The 20,647-nt window shown below is 35.2% G+C and overlaps 1 pseudogene; it reads right to left on the bottom strand.

The window, feature by feature from the left end:
• Positions 1-1,500: 1,500 nt before the first annotated feature.
• On the bottom strand, positions 1,501-3,440 carry LOC149054584 (uncharacterized; annotated as a pseudogene).
• Positions 3,441-20,647: the final 17,207 nt, after the last annotated feature.

Genomic DNA, 20,647 nt, shown 5'->3' with positions numbered 1-20,647 from the left:
AGCTCGGTTCTCAGGACGGCATCTCGACCACTTGACAGAATTGAATGCATTCTTGATATCGATGCTGACTGCTAGACAAAATTTTCCACCATCGACTCCTTCCAAGAGGTTGGCCTGCAACTCACGTACCGCGTCATCCGTGGACTTCCCTTTCCTAAAGCCAAACTGATTGACCGAAAGCCCACCGCTGTCCGACATGTGGCTCTCGAGTCTTCGCGCGAGTAGGAACTCGAGGACTTTTCCGACGTCGTTCAACAGGCAGAGAGGCCTGTAGGAAGAGGGCACACCGTCTGGCTTGTTCCATTTCTTCAACAGCACCACCCTGGAGGTCTTCCATTCCGCAGGAAAGGTCCCATTGCGAAGGCAGCTGTTGTACAGGTCCGGCAGGATGTTCGGGTGTGCCTTGTGCACCGCCCAGAGTATCTTGCCGGTGAGTCCATCCGGGCCAGGGGCTTTGTTCTTGCTTCCAGCCCTCTCGACCGCCGAGTCCACTTCCGAAGCCGTGAACGGGACTACTGGATCCGCAGGGACCAGCGGGCCGTCCGTTCTCGCTTGGTGTTTCGGGAATAGGGTATCAACGACCGACTGCAGCGTCGCGTATTCCATAGAGGCCGTTGGTGGGGGACCTCTCAGCTTGCGCATCACCAACTTGTACGGTTTACCGAACGGCTCGGCGTCCACTGAGGAAATTAGCTCTTTCCAGCACGTCCTCTTGCTGCGCAGAATGGCGATCTTCAGCTGCCTTTTGGCTTCTCGGTACGCGCCGTTGGTCGAGGCGAACTCAGCGTCTGCCCGTTCTTCGTCGAACTCGTGGGTCTGGCGGCGTCGTAGTCTCGACACCCGGGCGGTCATCCTCGTCATCCGGCGTTTGGCCATGGTGCATTCGACGCGGAGAGCCTCGATGTCCGCGTTCCACCAGTGAACGGGGGGCTTCCTCGGGTTAGTCGTCCGACGGGTGGGAAAGGCAAAGTCGCAAGCGGCTGTGAGCCTCGACCGAAGCGCGGAAGCCCCGCGTTCAGTGTCTTGCCAGTCCTGGAGGTCGCCTTGCTCTAGCCACTCAGCCAGAATCAGTCCGGCGAGGAAGGTGTCGTTGGCGACACCACCCGCGGTGTTCCAGGCGCGTGGGGCGATGGTTGTCGCGGGAGTGGCTCTGACTTGATCGCGTCCGGGAGTCAGGGAGAACCTGATGTAATGGTGGTCGCTGTTGTTGAACACCGACTCCAGTACCCTCCAGTCTGTGATCCGGGCTGCCAGGGTTAGGTTAGTTAGGTACGAACTCGGGGTCGCTGATAACGTTGGCCACGGTTACTCTCGTGTTCGCGACGTAGATGGCCGCCTTCCGTTGTCCGGCGCTCGCGTGCCAGGCGCTGGATGCGGAATCCACCTTGTAGGGATCGCTGATCAGAGCGACGTCGACTCTTCCTTCAACCATGAATTGCGCGACGAGATCTTGGGCCACGAGACAATGGTTGAGGTTGCACTGCACGAAGTTGAGTCCCATCACACCATTCCACTTGCTTCTGCAGGCGCCTCGCATCTTGAGGTTGAGGGCTGCGGCTGCTGCTGATTCTGCGTCTGCTTCTGCGCGGTGCAGTCCTTCACTAGGTGGTCGTCCTTTTTGCATCTGTAGCAGCGGCGGGGCTTGGCCTCGTCCCGACACTCAGCTGCCAGGTGTCCCTTCTCTTGACAGCGGAAGCAGGTTGGTTGGTTGTTAGCCAACAGCTTGACCCTGCACCTGGTCCACTCCACGGTGACCGCTTTCTTCTCCGCCAGCGTGATGGCGTCCTTGAGCGGCAAGTGGAGGCTCGCGACGAACTCCCCTCTGCCACCGGAGTTCTTGCGGATGGTCACGTTCTCAGAGGTGACTCCAGTGACTCCCGCGTGTGTGACGCCCTCAACGACGTTCTCTGCCTCTGCCCATTCTGGAATTCCCAGCAATAGAACGGGCGTACGCGGCTCAGGTAACCTGACCCTGGCCTCATCGCCTACGGCCTCCCGGATCTTCTCGGCTAGTAGCGTGGCTTTTTCACTCCCCTCGACCTCGAGGAGAATTCCTCCCGCCCTGGTCTTTCTTGTCGTCAAGACCTTGACGCCAAGGGACTGAAGGTTGATCGAGCTCGATACCTTCTTCATCACGGAGGCTAGGGAGCTTCCTTCGGCCGGGCGGTCGATGGTGACCGCCATGGATCACTGAGCCCGTTTCCGCAGGAGAGCCAATTGGTCGGTGGCCGAGCGTGGTTGTTGGGCCGGCTTCGGTGGCCTCCTCTTTCTAACGACCTCGCTCCAGGTCTGCTGCTGCTGGGGATCCTGCTGCGGTTCCTGCTGCTGTTCCTGCTGCTGTTCCTGCTGTTGCCAAGGCTGCTTCAGTTGTCGCTGCTCGCGCTGCACCTCCGGCTGCAAGGGTTGCTGGCGTTTCTTCTGCTGCTGCTGTTGCTGTGGCTTCTGTTGCTGTTGCTGCCGTTTTTGTTTCTGCCGCTGTTGCTGTTGCCCCTGTTGCTGCTCTTTTTCGGGAACTGCAAGCGGGGGAGCAGTGTTAGTTGCAGCGTCCTTGACCTCTCGGCCGACGAGTGCCCCGGGGGCCATCGTGTTGGTGGCCGCATCCTTGCCCTCTCGCTTGGCTGGTGTGCTCGAGTCGCTAATTGTTACCAGCGCCTTCACGCACCGCAGCGAATGGTTGAATGCCGAGGTTACTTCAGTTCGACATTTCTGGATACCCTTCACCACCTCCAGAATGTCCCTGATCGCCGAGCTGACCGTGGGGCTTTGGCTCTTCTTAGACACAAGCTCCAGGTGGGACGCCTTTTCGAACAGGAGGTCCAGACCACCCTGTTGTGTGCAGAGCTTGGACCCAAGCTGTTTAGTCGCAGCTCTTAGTGCCTCCGCTGCTGTCTCATTTCCAGTCACCGATGTGGCCTCCGCAGTAGCCGAAGCCACTTTCCGGTCGCCGGCACCTGCACCTACAGTCGTGTTAGCAACCCAGATCCACCCACTACTGCCGACCCCTGGGGTTCCGAGGCCCCTGAGGTGGTAACAATATTCCTTTTTTTTTTTTTTTTTTTTCAGGGCGTAAATCGCAGACTGGGAGGGAAGTAGGTTTCCCCATTGCGGCCTCCCAGCCCACATCTTTTATTAAACAAAAGCGTGTACTACAATAAAATAACTTATACAATCGCAACTAATAACAACAGTTGGGGGCATCTAACCACCCTTAATTTGGCCGGTTGGCCCACAACAAACGCTACTTAACTAATTGTGAAAAATAATAATTTGGTAAAAAGAAAAAACGCGGGCGTCTTAGACGACTGGAACTGCAGCAATGCGCCGCTGCCTCTCCCTCTCCAATTCTTCCTTTAGTCCCATGATAGTCTCCACCATTCGGCTGAAAATGACCCTCCTTCTGTCGGCTGCTGCCAGAATCCTGCCTCTCGCTTGTGGTTCATTAGGTAACTCCGATGGAATTGGCCCGCATAGGAAGTCGATGACATCTTCTGGGTTGATGGGGCGGCCTAGAGATTCCTCCAGTTCTCTCCTCTCGCCGCACCAGTATACTCATACAAATATGGTATGTTCCACATCGTCCAACTCCGAGGGGCAGTGTGGACAAGCTGGGCTGTCCGCCCTGTCCATTCTCCACAAATAGTGTTGATAACACCCATGGCCGGAAAGCGCCTGTGCCACGTGGAAGCTAACTTCCTTCGGACCGAAGTGCCACCACCTCGACAGGTCTGGTATGAGTCTTCTAGTCCAGTTAGCCTTTGTGGTCGTCATCCATAACACCTGCCAACGTTCAATGACCTCCGTCATGACATCGCCCTTCAACAGTTTAGAGCCAGCTTTCTTCGCTGCAGCTATCCGTTTCCTGCTCATCGCCAGTAGGGTTACTGGGGGCATCCTGGCCAGCACTAGTGATGCCATTTCAGAGACTGTGCGGTAGCATCTAGCAACTTTTAAAGACGCACATCTCTGGGCTTGTAATAGTGAATTACTGGCTTTTTTGTGGTTAAGTGCTTTTTCCGACCAGACTACAGCCCCGTATATCAGTCGACTATGGACCACGCTCATTAACAGTTGCCTTTTTGCCTGCGTTGGACCGCCAACGTTGGGCATAAGTCTGCCAAGTGCAGATGCGGCTTTCCTAGCGCCTGCCGCTGCAGAACTTGCATGCTCGATGAAGGAGAGTCTCGTATCCAGTTGAACTCCGAGGTATCCTATGGCACGTCTAGGTTGGATCTGGTGCCCTTCTACGAACAAATTTGGGGGGCGGAAAGAGTGTTTATTAGTTAAAACGACACATTCTGATTTTTCTGGTGCGAGCTGCAAACCGTTTGCTGTCATCCAGGCTGCTATGTCTTCAAGAGTGGGGTTCACCAGTTTTTCCACAAGCCCCGCATCATGCGCGACTGCCACGACCGCCACGTCATCCGCAAAAGCTATTAATTTGACGCCATCTCTCATTGGGAGTCGTAGAATGCCATCATAAAAAATATTCCACAGTGTGGGGCCCAGGACAGATCCTTGCGGAACACCACATGTGACAGGCATATCTATATCTTCAGAGATTTTTAACCACCTTCCATCCATATATGACCTCATAATTCTAATCAGATACTCGGGGACCGAAGATCTCCTCAGTGCCTCGTCGATAAATCTCCATGGCGCCGTGTTGAAAGCGTTCCTAACATCTAAGGTGATGAGGACGCACAAATCCCTATTCTGAACTACTCCGCAATTGGCCTGGTCTGCTATCCTGATTACTTCCTCTACAGCATCTGTGGTTGATCTTGCTCTTCTAAACCCGAACTGCTGGTCACTCAAGGCCCCAACACGAGTGATGTGAGCCTCGAGCCTGTTTAACAACACCCTTTCAAACACTTTGCCAGCCCCATCTAGCAGACTGATCGGTCGGTAGCTGGACGGTGTGTCCCGCGCTTTACCTTGGCCTTTGTACAACAGCACTAATTTTGCGACTTTCCATCGAGATGGGAATGATCTGCTATCGAGGCACGCATTGTAACAATCTATAAATTTCTCTGGGAGCCTATTAAACGCCAACTTTATAATTTCATTCGGGATCATATCTGGCCCGGGCGCCTTGCCTGTCGGCAGTCTTGCGACAGCCCTCTTCACTTCCTCCTTAGTGATGGAAGGCACCAGAGGGGCGTCATCAGGTATATCTGAAAGATCATTAATAACGACAGGTTGCTGTATTACCAGGGGAATGCGGTCCCATTCCGTGGCGGGTGGTGAAGGAAACAGACCACGAGCTACGCTGCTAATTGTGTCTCGGTCCAAGGCTGGAGCACGACGGCCAAGTCTTTTAGTAACCAACTTATATGGGACCCCCCAAGGGTCTTTGTCGACTGCAAGACACAACTCCTGCCAACTCTTTTCTTGCGCCCGCCTGATAGCACACTTGAGATTCTTCCTGGCCAGGTTATACATTTCCCGCTCAGCCACTCGTGTGAGTCCATTCGATCTACGGCCAGCGCGCTGATACCTCCTCAGGGCAACAATGGCAGTTTTCCGTAGCTCAGAAATTTCATCGTTCCACCAATGTACTGTCTTCTTGCGGGTCAGTGCAGTTCTGTGTGGCATCACTGCGTCGCATGCAACCACTAGAAAGTTATTCAGGTCGTCCGCATGGCTATCTGCCGAGTCACCCTCTGACCGCGGGGGAACGGCGACCAGGTCCCAATGGTGATTCAGCACCGTCCGGTTTAACTTCTTAATTGACCATCCTGGAATCGAGATTCTAGCCGGAGTATTTCTCAAACGGCGAGATACCGGATGCACCATAGCGTAGGATATATAGACGTGATCGCTGGCCAAGTATGCTGGCATTGTATGATAGTTATAAAGATAGTAAACATAAGAAAAAAATAGAAGAGGAAATAATTCGACACAATAAAGAAATGGAAAAAAATAAAGGTTCTGGATTGAAGACAAATAAAAAAAAAAAATCGAAAAAATGATTAATTTCGATATATCAACATTTAGAAAAAACATTAAAAATTATCTAGGTTGTTATACAATTTTTTGGAGTAAAGTTAAAAATATAAATATCGAACCGTTAAGTAATTTTGATATAATAAAATTTGGAAATAATATAAAAAATTTTAGAGGTTGTTTCATGATAAATGAATTACCTGAAAACCCTTGGTTAAATGAATGTGGGATATTTAATTTAAATAATTTTACTCAAAACGGTTCTCATTGGGTTGCATGGAAAAAAATAAAAAATAATAAAATATACCTATTTTGATTCATTTTCGAGTACTCCTCCTCCTGAAATTTTAAATTATTTAGGTGATGATAATCTGTGGTATAACAATGACAAGTTTCAAAACTATGATGATCCTCCTATATGTGGACATTTATGTTTAGAATTTATTGACAATTATAAAAAATTTATTTAAATATAATATATTAAGATATTTTTAATAGACATATTTCTATTAAAAAATGATGATTATTTAGTTATATTCTAAGCAATTTGTGATCGGAATCTGTACCTCCCATGCCAAGGCAACAAATTTTAATATTTCCTAAATCTTGAAAAACACAAATATCATGAAGATATTTGAATAAAAAAGTACCTGTTGTAATTATCATATCATTGGCTATCATACAAATTTCGAGCCAAGTTGGTGATTCTAGTATTTTAGAAGCATAAGGCTTTCCATTTCCAGAAATATTGTGTCCATTATCGACGATTATAATATTTCCTTTAATAGGAATTGCATTTAGATTATATTTCATGATTTTAATATTTTTATTATTAGTTATATAGTATTCATATTTACAAAACTTAACAAATATTTTATTATTTAATATTGATTTTTCTATTTCATTTTGCATTTCATTTTCTTGTAATTTATTAAAAGCTTTGATAGTTGTATCCATTGTTTTATTATACATTTCAATTCCTTTAACTAAGGTATATTTTAAGGTAATAATTCTTTAAAATCATCTCTGGGTTGAAACTCTTCGAGTTGTTTTAAAGCAAAATTGATCGTGTCAGTAGAAATATCGTTAGGTTAGGTTAGGTTAGGTTTTTTTTTTTTTTTTTAAAGGAAACCAGGAGGGAACTGCATTAGAATTACTTCCTCCAGGCCCCTATCCTTTATTAAAGAAAAAACAAGAGTAAACTTTACATTAGCGAATTAGGTAAATAGGTAGTCCGGGGGACATTCCCCCCCAACCAGCCTTTACAATATATACTATATTATTACATATTATGGGGGTTCTAGCCCTATTCATTTTGCTTCGCCTACATTAATTAATCTTAACTAGGTTACTCCCGTCGCTGGTTCTTTCCGGGTCCTCTCGGCCTCACATTTGTGCTCCAAAAAAGGTTAGGTTAGTTTAGTTCAGCGGTGGCTGTCGTGGCGAATAGACGTGCCCGTGCGTCGCTCCCGAGTCTTTTTCTCTTTTCTCCGGTAATACGTCACGGTTTTTAGCGCGCCCAGTTCAAATCGACGTGCTAGTTCGTCCTACGTCGACTGGTGCAAACCGCGTCTAATTTGGTTGAGTTTTCACCGAGAAAACTCAATTTTTCACGATACACACGCGCATCTGCTACCGTGTTACGCAGATCACGATTTTCTGTTTAAAAAGTGCGAGATCGGGTCGGTGTTGGTGTTAAGTCGACCTGATAAAAATCACCCACACCCCCCGCATCTTTCGACGTACCGAGTGCCTACCTAGGACCCCCCGTTCACGGGGAATCGCGTCACCCCCACCCACCAGCCTACAGCCCAATTGTCGACAATCGACAAGTTGAATGTTCGCGCGCGGTGGCTGGACGCATGCAGTTCGTTGAGACGGACTATTGGGTACCGCCATCGTCGAGGTCCTACATCTAGAAGGTGAGTTATTCCACTTTTATCATACCCCCTATACTGTAATTTTAGCCCATGCTGATGCCTTAAATACAATTCGTATTCTGGAGGATAAAGAATTTTTACTTTTACAACGAAAGAAGGACGACCTGGTAAAATTGAAAATATTGATAGACATCTCACAAAAAAGGAAGCTGAGATTAAGAAGAAAAACGATAATATTAAAAAAAGACGGAATAAAGAAGACGAAATAATTAAATCACAAATTGGACAGTCTCACATTTTGCTATCTTCATGTTCAAGTGAAGATGATAGTGATTTATCTGACAGCAATACTTCTACTGTTGATGACTCGTTAATTAATAAATCACCAGAAAAAAAAAGAGGTAGAAAGAAACTTCTTGACAGCAATTTGGCTGTTAGTCTTGATGTTGCAAAATTAAGTGATCGGAAAGCTACAGTAGTACTAATGAATACTATTAAGCGACTTGGCAGTGATCCTTTAAAATATAATGTAAACACTTCATCTATTCGTCGTCAACGTATACGATATTGACAAGAAATTGCAGAATCAGTGAAGAATGTCTTTATACCAGAAGTTGTTTCAATAATAAGACTACGTACGCAACTAATGTGTTTTCGTTCGACTGTAATATTATACAACTGTACGTCAAAGATAAGAACAAGCATTTTAAATAGTATCCGAGGAAATCCCATGTAAAAATAATAATATACGCATGTTTTGCGTAACAATTTAATATGTAACACATACGGGTACATGAACTATAAACAAAAAACCTATTGATTTCAAGTCCAAGAACCACATACTACGGGCCATGCTATTTTTAAATATAACTGGTTTGTATTTATCATTGTTTATAGATGTAGCTCTTGCACTCCAAATATTATCAAAAATAATCTTATCGAAGTTGACTAGCGCGTACTGTTAATCAATTTTCGACAAGGATTTATTAAGAAATAAGCCATGAACCACATATGGGTCAGTAAACGTGTTTACTAAACTAAATCAGTAATATATTTTAAGGGCTACTTTTTACTTAATGCATACTAAGTATGACGTGTACTAAACAATTAAATGAGTTTAAAGTAAAAATATACACTTACTTCGATATTTCAACAAGACATTTTTCCATTGTAGCAAGCTGTTGCCATTAAGCAAGCTTTAAAAAAAAGTATAATATTTATATATTCATTTATTAATTGATACATATATGTACGAAAATGGAATTAGTAAATAGGTACAATTTATTACAATAGGTAAAAGGTACTGTGTATACTGCTAATACCTACTAACCTAAGTCCCAAGTTACTTGAGTCAGTTGAGTAAAGTAGGTACACCCAAGTCCCAAATATCCAAACAAAAAATCTTAATTATATTTATGTAGGTACTCATATTATAATATATAAGTAAAAAAAATTTAATATTAAGTAGTATGATGTAGAGAAGATAGATCTAAAATAGAAATTGAATATATTATCAAATAAAATAATTATATAATATACATAATAATAATTAATAATACTTATAAATTGATAATATTCTATTTTTAATTCTCATTTAGATACCTAATTGGTTATTTACTTGTACCATCTAAAGAACTTTATGAAATTATTTATAGTAATATAATAAATATAAATAAGCAAACAATTTACATAGGTTATGTATTATGTATTTGTATATTAATTAATAATTATTATTATTAGTTTTAGCTCGAAGATGCCATTTGCTCAATTATTGCAAAAACTAAAATACAAAAAAAAATTATTATTTTTAATATTAGATAAGCTAAGGACACTGTCCTTAGGACAGACAAATTTAATATAAAATTACTCGAGTGTGATGAACATGTAAATGCATTAACCAAAAATATAATAACATTTTATTTACATTCCAGAATGTATTTTATATGTGAGAAAAATGAGAAAAAAATAAAAAACAAAAAAACTTAGCTAAGCACTAAGCAGTCTAAACCCGTATTATAAAAATGTAACATATAATTGTTAAAATATAATACTTTTATAATAAAACATCCTTCATAAAATCTATATTAAATTGTACATAATTGAATAGAATAATTACTTAAAAATAATTCTTACTTGGTTAATACCCTAAATTCTTAACTAATAGTATCGAAAACAACAAAAGTATACAGGGTGATTCTTTTATTAAACAACACTCATTATTTGAAAAAGTATTGACTTTTTTCAATTTTTTTTTTTTTCAAAATTGTAGATTTACGCTGTTCTAGAATTGTATATCTTTTTTATATTTTTCACCCTTATATTTATTAGGTAAACCACTGTCAACTTTTGATTTTCAAATGGTAACCTATACTTAAAATTTCATAATTGAATAAAACTATTTTTTTCATTAATTAATACGTTCTAATTTTCATTTTCGTTAATCCGTTGATGAGATATTAGTAGTATAGATGTACCATTCCTGGCGCACTTTTATTTTATCAGTAAAAGATCACAAAGAAAACAATGTGTAAAAAGATCAGACAATTGAAATGCAATAATTATTAAAATATTTTTCATAGAACTTATGATATTAATAATTGAAAATTGAAATGCAATAATTATTAAAATATTTTTCATAGAACTTATGATATTAATAACTGAAAATTTAAATGCAATATTTCCCCAAAAATATTTTTCACAAAAAATATGAAATTAATAATTAAAAATTGAATTGCAATAATTATTAAAATATTTTTCATAGAACTTATGATATTAATAATTAAAATTGAAATACAATAATAATTAAAATATTTTTCATAGAACTTATGATATAAATAATTGAAAATTGAATTGCAATATCCCCCAAAAACATTTAGTAATAACATCAGAAATATCATAACTAATATTCCTTCAATAAAATATCATAAATTAAATAATTGATATAAGTTCAGAATAACATCAGAAATGAAATAACGAAATGAAATCGAAAAAAATAAATTGAAATACAAATGCAAAATAAAACTATCATTCTCACCTGAATAAGTTGAGCGTCAAAAATAGAAATGAAATACAAATGCAAAATAAATCTAACATATTCCCTACCCCAGTCTCGACTACCATATACAATATTATTTTCGTACAATTTTGCTTTAGGATTTAAGAGTTATACAATTTTTTAAATATTTCTGTTGAGCTGTTGAACTAATGCCATAGATTTCTGATAGGTAATAAAAAAGTCGAGCCATACTTTCAACTATCTAGTTTCGACTACCTTAAACAATATTATTATACACAATTATGCTTAAGGATTTTAAAAGTTATACAATTTTTAAAACATTACTTACACACAATTTTGCTTAAGGGTTTTAAAAGTTATACAATTTCTAAAACATTACTTATACACAATTTTGCTTAAGGATTTTAAAAGTTATACAATTTTAAAACATTACTTATACACAATTTTAGTTATACAGTTTTTAAATGTTCCATAGAGATGTCGATTCCTGTTGAGTTGTTGAACTAATGCCATAGATTTTATAGGTTGAGTTGTAGAGCTGTTGGAAATTGTTTGAGTTGTAGAAAAAAATGCTATAAATGTTGCCAGTTGACCTTAACATCTCCAAAATCAGGATTGTTGGAAAACTTGAACATTGCTTGTAAAATATATTAGTGATAAATAATATTATTCATTAACATGTTCCTTAAAATATATTACATTATTAGGTGTTATATTCCAAATTGCTAGATACTAAATAAAGAAATTGATTTGTTTTTTATTTATTTTATATATCAATGAATCTGTAATGAGTTCAATAATTAATAATTTACAAAACGAAATAGATGTTCCTTTGAGAAGTAGTTTGGTTGAATGTTTTCTAAGTGATTTTAATGCTATATTTTCATATGATAATAATGATATAGAAGTAATAGGAACTGTAGATAAGCCTTGGTTTAAAGCTAAAGATTTATTGAATATTTTAGGTTATAGTGACAATAAAAATACATTAAAAGATTTTATAAGAAATAATATTCCTGATAAATATAAGAAAGAAAGAAAGGGGTGGATGTATTGGACCCACCCACCCCTCATCTCATACTAAAAAAACAAATAAAGATAAAGAAATATTTATTTCAGAAGCGGGTTTATATAGGCTTGTAATGCGATCAAACAAACCGAATGCAGAACCATTCCAAGACTTTGTACAGGACGTATTGATACCAAATATTAGAAAACAAATAATCCAAAATATTAAATCCGAAAATAATTCATTACGTAACGATATGCAAATTGTTATCAAAAAACTAGAGTCTATGGAAAAAAGTCATGAAGAAACAAATATTAGATTGGATGACATAAACAACAAACTGGTCAAAACCTTACCTGATCGAAATGTTGATCCAAATGATAAAGAACTAAAACACTACTATATTTTATTTAAAAATAAAAATTCTTCAAACGAATACATGTTTGTAAGAGGACAGGAAAAATATACAAAAACTAGAAAGAATTTATATAAGACAGAATTTGATATAATTATAGATTCAAAGAAGAATCCTAATCCCATAGATTTAGTTAATAGACTTAAGGATTTTGTTAAAAGAAATTGTTCTGATATTATAACTTTTCGATCAAATAAAATAATATTATTGGATTATTCGGAGAAAGCATTTTTAGAACTAATAAATGAATCAGATAACGAAAAGTATAATGTTTAAATTAATATTCTATATTTTATTTTATTTTATTAAATATAACTATTTGAGTTTATAGAATTTATAAAATTAAAAAAATTAAAAGATGGAATGTTTAAAAATAAAAAATATAGAATTTTTAAAATGTTTGGAAAAAATTAACAGATTAAGAGACATAGATTTATAGAGAAATTAATATACGGTGAACTAAGTCAAAATGAAATGGAAATGTATAAAGATTCTATTAAGGAATCAGGTGTTGATGAGTTTTTAAAATATATAAAACAACAAATCCAACCTAAATGTATACATTCATCGTTGAAAGATAAAAAAAGAAATAATATTACATCCTTAATGTTGGAAAATTATATAATATCCCATCAAAAAAGTAAACAGTTTTTAGACGATTTGAATTTAAAAATTAATTTAAAAATTATTCCGGGTAAAAACATCATTGTTAAGAACGGAGAAATTGTGAATATTATTTTAAATGATTAAAATGAATATAAACAATCAAGAGAATATGCAATTTTGGATTATAATTTAAAAATAAAAAAATAAATTGAGTTTGTAATTGGAAAATATTATAGAAAATGAAATAGATATGGATTTCAAAAATAAAGATATTCTTAAAGTATATAAAGATTATCATCCCTGGGATCGAACTATACTATACGATTTTTCAAAAAAGTTATTTTATTTTCAAAATCCCGTACAATATTCAAATTCAACCTACAAGCCTTTGGAAGATTATATTTATAATAAAATTACAGATTTACCAGATTTCAAAAAAGAATATTATATGACGAAAATAAAAAATATTAATGCTCATCTAGCTGTTTTAGATAGACATATTGAAGACGATTCCATAAGACATTGTGGTGAAGTTTTTGATGCTATGGAGCTTGAAATATCTCTTATAATTTAAATATTATAATTTTAAAATTTTATAATTCTAATAATGTCGCATTATTAAAACTTGATTTAAATTTGGTAATTTAGTATTTGATTAGCATTCCTTAAGATATAGGTACTATCGCAAAATTTAAAAAATAAAATATTTTAAGACAAATAATCTTGAGTATGTTTAGCCCAAATAATATAAAATATTCATAATAAATCTATAGAGTTGTATTGCAGATGTTATCTGTTCATGGATGCCGGATTCTGCTCAAGTTTGGAATAGCTGAAAAATAAACTTTTTACACAATTAGTAAAGGCACATGGACATTTCAATTCGTCTTGAATTCTTAAATATTATAATACATACATTTTACTAATTGTGTAAAAAGTATATTTTTCAGCTATTCCAAACTTGAGCAGAATCCGGCATCCATGAACAGATAACATCTGCAATACAACTCTATAGATTTATTATGAATATTTTATATTATTTGGGCTAAACATACTCAAGATTATTTGTCTTAAAATATTTTATTTTTTAAATTTTGCGATAGTACCTATATCTTAAGGAATGCTAATCAAATACTAAATTACCAAATTTAAATCAAGTTTTAATAATGCGACATTATTAGAATTATAAAATTTTAAAATTATAATATTTAAATTATAAGAGATATTTCAAGCTCCATAGCATCAAAAACTTCACCACAATGTCTTATGGAATCGTCTTCAATATGTCTATCTAAAACAGCTAGATGAGCATTAATATTTTTTATTTTCGTCATATAATATTCTTTTTTGAAATCTGGTAAATCTGTAATTTTATTATAAATATAATCTTCCAAAGGCTTGTAGGTTGAATTTGAATATTGTACGGGATTTTGAAAATAAAATAACTTTTTTGAAAAATCGTATAGTATAGTTCGATCCCAGGGATGATAATCTTTATATACTTTAAGAATATCTTTATTTTTGAAATCCATATCTATTTCATTTTCTATAATATTTTCCAATTACAAACTCAATTTATTTTTTTATTTTTAAATTATAATCCAAAATTGCATATTCTCTTGATTGTTTATATTCATTTTAATCATTTAAAATAATATTCACAATTTCTCCGTTCTTAACAATGATGTTTTTACCCGGAATAATTTTTAAATTAATTTTTAAATTCAAATCGTCTAAAAACTGTTTACTTTTTTGATGGGATATTATATAATTTTCCAACATTAAGGATGTAATATTATTTCTTTTTTTATCTTTCAACGATGAATGTATACATTTAGGTTGGATTTGTTGTTTTATATATTTTAAAAACTCATCAACACCTGATTCCTTAATAGAATCTTTATACATTTCCATTTCATTTTGACTTAGTTCACCGTATATTAATTTCTCTATAAATCTATGTCTCTTAATCTGTTAATTTTTTCCAAACATTTTAAAAATTCTATATTTTTTATTTTTAAACATTCCATCTTTTAATTTTTTTAATTTTATAAATTCTATAAACTCAAATAGTTATATTTAATAAAATAAAATAAAATATAGAATATTAATTTAAACATTATACTTTTCGTTATCTGATTCATTTATTAGTTCTAAAAATGCTTTCTCCGAATAATCCAATAATATTATTTTATTTGATCGAAAAGTTATAATATCAGAACAATTTCTTTTAACAAAATCCTTAAGTCTATTAACTAAATCTATGGGATTAGGATTCTTCTTTGAATCTATAATTATATCAAATTCTGTCTTATATAAATTCTTTCTAGTTTTTGTATATTTTTCCTGTCCTCTTACAAACATGTATTCGTTTGAAGAATTTTTATTTTTAAATAAAATATAGTAGTGTTTTAGTTCTTTATCATTTGGATCAACATTTCGATCAGGTAAGGTTTTGACCAGTTTGTTGTTTATGTCATCCAATCTAATATTTGTTTCTTCATGACTTTTTTCCATAGACTCTAGTTTTTTGATAACAATTTGCATATCGTTACGTAATGAATTATTTTCGGATTTAATATTTTGGATTATTTGTTTTCTAATATTTGGTATCAATACGTCCTGTACAAAGTCTTGGAATGGTTCTGCATTCGGTTTGTTTGATCGCATTACAAGCCTATATAAACCCGCTTCTGAAATAAATATTTCTTTATCTTTATTTGTTTTTTTAGTATGAGATGAGGGGTGGGTGGGTCCAATACATCCACCCCTTTCTTTATTTCTTATATTTATCAGGAATATTATTTCTTATAAAATCTTTTAATGTATTTTTATTGTCACTATAACCTAAAATATTCAATAAATCTTTAGCTTTAAACCAAGGCTTATCTACAGTTCCTATTACTTCTATATCATTATTATCATATGAAAATATAGCATTAAAATCACTTAGAAAACATTCAACCAAACTACTTCTCAAAGGAACATCTATTTCGTTTTGTAAATTATTAATTATTGAACTCATTACAGATTCATTGATATATAAAATAAATAAAAAACAAATCAATTTCTTTATTTAGTATCTAGCAATTTGGAATATAACACCTAATAATGTAATATATTTTAAGGAACATGTTAATGAATAATATTATTTATCACTAATATATTTTACAAGCAATGTTCAAGTTTTCCAACAATCCTGATTTTGGAGATGTTAAGGTCAACTGGCAACATTTATAGCATTTTTTTCTACAACTCAAACAATTTCCAACAGCTCTACAACTCAACCTATAAAATCTATGGCATTAGTTCAACAACTCAACAGGAATCGACATCTCTATGGAACATTTAAAAACTGTATAACTAAAATTGTGTATAAGTAATGTTTTAAAATTGTATAACTTTTAAAATCCTTAAGCAAAATTGTGTATAAGTAATGTTTTAGAAATTGTATAACTTTTAAAACCCTTAAGCAAAATTGTGTGTAAGTAATGTTTTAAAAATTGTGTAACTTTTAAAATCCTTAAGCATAATTGTGTATAATAATATTGTTTAAGGTAGTCGAAACTAGATAGTTGAAAGTATGGCTCGACTTTTTTATTACCTATCAGAAATCTATGGCATTAGTTCAACAGCTCAACAGAAATATTTAAAAAATTGTATAACTCTTAAATCCTAAAGCAAAATTGTACGAAAATAATATTGTATATGGTAGTCGAGACTGGGGTAGGGAATATGTTAGATTTATTTTGCATTTGTATTTCATTTCTATTTTTGACGCTCAACTTATTCAGGTGAGAATGATAGTTTTATTTTGCATTTGTATTTCAATTTATTTTTTTCGATTTCATTTCGTTATTTCATTTCTGATGTTATTCTGAACTTATATCAATTATTTAATTTATGATATTTTATTGAAGGAATATTAGTTATGATATTTCTGATGTTATTACTAAATGTTTTTGGGGAATATTGCAATTCAATTTTCAATTATTTATATCATAAGTTCTATGAAAAATATTTTAATTATTATTGTATTTCAATTTTAATTATTAATATCATAAGTTCTATGAAAAATATTTTAATAATTATTGCAATTCAATTTTTAATTATTAATTTCATAAGTTCTATGAAAAATATTTTAATAATTATTGCATTTCAATTTTCAATTATTAATATCATAAGTTCTATGAAAAATATTTTAATAATTATTGCATTTCAATTGTCTGATCTTTTTACACGTTGTTTTCTTTGTGATCTTTTACTGATAAAATAAAAGTGCGCCAGGAATGGTACATCTATACTACTGATATTGCTCCTCAAAGTTAGGTGGTTTTGGGAGATAGTTATAGTGTGTAAATGTGTTATACCTCGTCAGCAGATACCGCAGCTATCAGGATTTTTATGTCCCAGGGCAAAAGATATCACACTTTTCAAATCAGTTCATAAAGTACTTAGAGCCCCTAAATGTATTTTATTATGCCAATTTTGCAGGGAGACACAAAGTTCTTTCCACGAAGGTGATTACGTCAATGGTCAGTGGTCGTAATAATTATTATCAATTATAAAGACCAGAAGTTATAAGTAATAAATTCGATATCGTTCAACCAAAGATATAGCGGCGATAATCTTTGTACCTGATCGCCGATAATACCTACATACAATAACACACGATCATAATATTACTATTATTATTGGTCTGCTTCTGTTTGTAGCTTTGATCACGATCTCACCTCTATTCTATGCTCCAACACACCATAGAATAACATACGGAAATACAGAATTATTTTAGTGTTTAGTCCATAAAAGTTACTGCTGTCCATGGTTTATCATTACAACTAATACAACTGTCTATCATAAAGAAAATACAGTGTTACCAATATATGTATTTACAAAATAAATAGTAACTTACTGTTTATTTATGTCACAAATAAAATCCCGTTTTTGTTACTCTAGTAGACAGCCTGTACTACAGTTGCAACAACTGTTAACTGTTTTAAATCACTGCTGTAGTGTACAGTAATTTATTTTCCGTTGTCTGTTACTCGTTACTGGTCAGTATAATTTATAGCATGGTGCTATGGCGTCAGCGACCGATACTACCAAGTACTAATTACTTGTGTACTACAGTCTACAGTAGTAAACTTAATAAATTTCACATTTTCACAATAATATTATCATAATAAATAATATTCTGTGCCTTTGTAGTTTTAACGAACTAACTAGCTGATCTAGTTAACTGGAGCTCTAGTTAAATATTTAAATATGTTTAATTTATCAACTTACTTATTTTGTTATTTTCAATAAAATTCCAAGACCAATTTATTAACTTGATGTACATGTGCCTACCAAAAATTCATTCGTTCGTAAGTATAAGAATTCATATTAAATATAAATTTTAACAAACTTTGGTTAAGAATGGAAAAAATGTAACATACATACATAAATATACATGTATGTATTTGTATACAATTTGAATAAAAAATACATGTTATTTATATTTTAGCTTATGTTCAAATTGCTTGCCATCTTCAGTTAAACAAAAATGTTTTAATACTTCAGAGGAAGTAGATTTTTTCAATATTGAGTTTTCAATTTTGTTGCAACAATCTCTTATTCTTTGTTTAAGTTCCTCCACACTATTGCATTTTTCTTTATACACTTCATTTTTTAGATGGCCCCAAAAAAAGAAGTCAAGAACACTCAAATCGGGGGAACGAGGTGGCCATTGAATAATGGGGCTGTGAGTTCCAAACCAGTTATTGTCTCCATACATCTTATTGAGGTATGCACGTACAGCCAAGGTATTATGTGCTGGTGCACCATCTTGCTGCCAAATCAAATTCAAGCGCTGTTGAAGTGAAATATTTTCCAATAGTATGGGTATATCATCTTTCAAAAAACCAAGATACTTATTGCCATTAAGATTTTCCTCAAAAAAATAAGGACCAATTAAATACTCATCAATATTCCCACACCAAACATTCACACCCCAACGAACTTGCTTAGTTCATTAATTTTAAGATTTTTAAATTAATAATAAAAACAAAAATCTAAACAGTAAGCACTGAATACGACTTCAAACTTATTAATCCTACCATCCTACCATCCTACACACACTATTGGCAAAATTAATTTTAGTTATTTAGGTATTCTATGGTATTATCAAAAGTAATAACCTTTATTCTATGGTCATTGGTAATAACCAATGGTATTTTCAATGATAAATGAGTGCAATAACAATTAATAATAAATGTACAATATATTATATAATAACCATATCTAATAATGGACCTTAATGGCATAATATTAACAATAAATTAACTTAATAGGTAACTTAATTAATTTTTTTATACATGTAATATACATATAACTGTGTATAGCTTTGGTAGATTTAACTAATACAAAATAATGTGTTAATTATTATTATAGATTTAATATATCTATTTAATGCTGTTTACCATATGGATACTTTGAACATGTAAATGCCTATTAGGATTTAAGTTTTTTAATGATAATTTTGTTTTTTAACAAATCAAATATTGTACCTGTTCGAGCGCCTCAGTCGATGTATAGCCAATACGTCTATGAACCGGTCGTGCCGTTCCCCCGCCCGTCTAGCATGCTGTCACCGATAAGTGAAAACGCACGTCCGCCGTAGACTCTGTGAAACGTTGACCTAGTTAGTTACCCAACGACCTTTGTCAACGTACGGTCCGTCGTTCTGTCGTTGCGCTGGCCGGCTTGCGGTTAAGCGTTGCCTGTGCTTCTGTGATCGCGACTTGATTTTGCCGTTCATGCGACGCGTGCCGCCATATCAGCGCCGTAATAATCGCATTATAAATATCCGTTGCCGTAACCTCCATAGGCTGTGTTTCGCCGCTCCGTTAATCGTATTAGTGTCTTTGATACGGTGCCCGGTCGTCCGACATAGATTATATTCACGTGTTGTTCGTGAGACCTGTGGTGATATTGTTATACGGTCGCTGTTTGGCAAGCAGCTGTGAATCGCCGGTAATACGCGTGCGTTCGGTTATGATTAAACCGAACCCACACCGGTAGTCTCTGATATACGTCATCTACTCATCTTAGCCGCCGCACCCAATGATGAGTGCTACGTGTGGACTCAATCGTCAGTGGTCATAGTGTCGCCGTACCTGTTATCAATTCAGAGTTGGCAACCACCAAGTGATCACCAACGGTCGCAGGAGACGCGCGTAATTATTGTCATAATATCTTGTGTTGTATTATTCTTTATCATAATCCGGTGTTGATTATTATTATGATTACCTATTATTACTATCATATGTGTTGATAGTACTATTTATTATTTACTTATTGATTATTTTATGTTATTACTTATACCTTGTATTCCTATTGATTGGTACTGAGGCGCCGGTACCGAGTCACTAGCGAATGATTATATTATTATTATTTCTTGTATATTTCATCAATAAATTATTGTATGTGCCTTGCCATACGTGCACGTTATATATCTCAGAGTATAGTTGATGAGGTCTTAGTCTGAAAATCCTAATATCACACTGGTCCTGGTATTCCTTTAAACTGTTGACTTTCGTTGATGTAGTCAATGAAGCCGACCACTAAATTCGTAGGAGCTTCTTGACTAAACAATACCTCTTCTCATAATCTCATATAAAGTATCATTTGAGCACATGCACATTGAATAAAGAAATTAGACAAGTACATAACACTATGGTACATATGTTTATTACAAATCAGGAAATACAATACTCTGAACTAATTTAATATTA

This window comes from Diuraphis noxia, unplaced genomic scaffold (assembly GCF_037042655.1).
Source record: "Diuraphis noxia isolate RWA-SAM2 unplaced genomic scaffold, SU_Dnox_SAM2 contig0006, whole genome shotgun sequence".
NCBI lineage: Eukaryota > Metazoa > Arthropoda > Insecta > Hemiptera > Aphididae > Diuraphis > Diuraphis noxia.
This window is presented reverse-complemented; position numbering and strand designations above follow the sequence as displayed.